Source organism: Capsicum annuum, chromosome 11 (assembly GCF_002878395.1).
Source record: "Capsicum annuum cultivar UCD-10X-F1 chromosome 11, UCD10Xv1.1, whole genome shotgun sequence".
Classification (NCBI taxonomy): Eukaryota; Viridiplantae; Streptophyta; class Magnoliopsida; order Solanales; family Solanaceae; genus Capsicum; species Capsicum annuum.
This window is the reverse complement of record NC_061121.1, coordinates 139,831,999-139,834,173: the sequence shown is the minus strand read 5'-3', so window position 1 is coordinate 139,834,173 and position 2,175 is coordinate 139,831,999. Positions and strand designations below refer to the sequence as shown.

Here is a 2,175-nt window from a genome sequence, read left to right as displayed (position 1 = left end):
TAGATTAATAACCCTAACAGGCTTCTTCATTGTATATCTGGATGTGTCACCCTTCTATTCTAGATGAGCTTGTGTAATTTGGTTAAGAAATGTAAACTGGTCAAGAAATTCTACAAAGCTTGATCAGCTGAAGCTAAATCTATAAATAATTTTATGGCATGGTCAAGTACTTCAACAAAAGTGTGAGCTAATACCTCATTTGTCTATTGATGATGGGGGAAGTCCTTGAGAAGAGATTAACCTTTCCCATGCATAATATAACTTATCATCTAGCTTCTTCTTAAAACTAGAAATTTCACTGCGTAACCTTGCAGTCTTGCCAGATAAGAAGAATTAGATGAGGAACTTCTTCTCCAGATAGTCCCATAAAGTTATAGAATTTCAAAGTTCTTCCTTAGAACATTTCTTAGCTTTCACTAAAAGTTAAAAGGGGAAAAAAGCAATCCTCATGTAGGTAGTGACTTCAATAGGGATAAATATATCACTAATCTACAAAATATTAGGTAGATCAACTTTAAGATCTTCATGTTATAGTCTTGCGAATTGCCCACTGTTGTTCAATAGGTGCACCATGTTCAATTTGAGCTCAAATCTACCTCCATGTGCTGGTGTACAAATAATAAGGTAATATTAGTTGTGAGTGGGATTTCCACTTTGAAAAATATTCTTTGAGCTGGTTTCTAATCATCCATGACTACAAGATTAGCTTTTTCCCATGTAACTTGTGGAATGTAATAGAGAAGTATAACATCTCTGTTTTACTAATGTAAGCATCACTCAGGTTGTAAGACCCCACAAAAATACTCATCATAACTAAGACTCTTAGAGCTTGATAAGGGGTCCCAAACTTAGAAAACTTCAGATAAGTATTAGAACATAGTCTTTTCTAAAGCCGTCAAACTTTGAGGAATATATTTACAACCTTCCTGACCTCCTAAAGTTAGTTTTTAAGTTGATTCATGATTGAGGGAGTCAATAATATATCTTGGGTGAGTTTTGGAATTTTCGAACAAGCGTATAGGCATCTCTGATACTCCAAAAAAGTAGGTCCAGGCGATTAGCCCGCGGCACCTCGCCTAGTTCGGTGTTAGATGAAGACCAAGATGAAAACCATAGTGCCTCGCCCAGAGCGGCGCTCCAGATCTCACAACACCCTGGCTAGTCTTGTCCAAGTAAATTTGGCAATAATGTTCCATATTTTTAAAGTCAAATCGGTCATTTTTCTTTCACCCAATGGCTCCATAACTCTAGATTAAATCCCCAATTAGCAAAAACACTCATTATTTTCACAAAATCCTCTCAATAACAAGCCCTAGCTTCATCAAGTTCAAGAAACAAACTTCAAGAATTCACCCCAATCTTTACGAAGTAACAATTAAGGTATGTGAAGTGTTCATCCAAGGGTTCCTTCCACCCTTGTAGTTCAAGAAACTATTTTTAAAAAATTAAAGTGTATTGATTACGTGAATTCCTTGTTGGATTTGATTATAATGATTAGTTGGGTTATAATCCATGTTTTATTACAAATTTCATGGGTAGTTGATTAATATATGTGTAGTATCGTGTTAATCCATATTAAACCCTTGAATGTGTAAAGTTATTATGGTAGTCATGATGAATTAGCATGTTTTTCATGGCCAAGTATAAGGTAATGCCTTACAAGTGTTTGACAAAATGCCTAAGTGAATAAATTGTGCATTGTAGTCCATTAGTGACCTTATGTTGAATTTGTGCTGGAACTACAGGCTCCTAATTTGCTCCTATATTAAAGATATACTTTTTAAGTGATTGACAGAATGTCCTGGAGAATTAAATAGTGAAAATATGATTTGCTATCATGAATTTTCATTCATGTACAAACCCAAGAATATGGCAAAATGTCTCAGTGTATGCATTGTGAATAGTTAACTATTGTCATGTTATCAAGAAGTGCCATGTCTTAGTATTATTTATGATATCTAGTACTGGGGATATTTTATACCAGACAATTTAGTTGTTTACCTAGAGCCAGTGTTAGTACATAATAGTATGAGTCGTGTCATGAACTGTAGTAATCTCTGTCAGATACAAAACTTAGTAGAACCTAGTCAGTTACAGAACTCAGAAAAACTCAGTATCAGTCCAGTTCAGTTCAGTACATCAGTTTAGTGTCTTTTAGTTGGAAGTAGGATTCAG

General features: G+C 34.8%; 1 non-coding gene across 1 annotated transcript; it reads left to right on the top strand.

Moving 5' to 3' along the window:
- Positions 1-204: 204 nt before the first annotated feature.
- Positions 205-309, top strand: LOC124889118. The gene has a single exon (XR_007047734.1). It is a non-coding gene; the product is annotated as a small nucleolar RNA R71 (small nucleolar RNA).
- Positions 310-2,175: the final 1,866 nt, after the last annotated feature.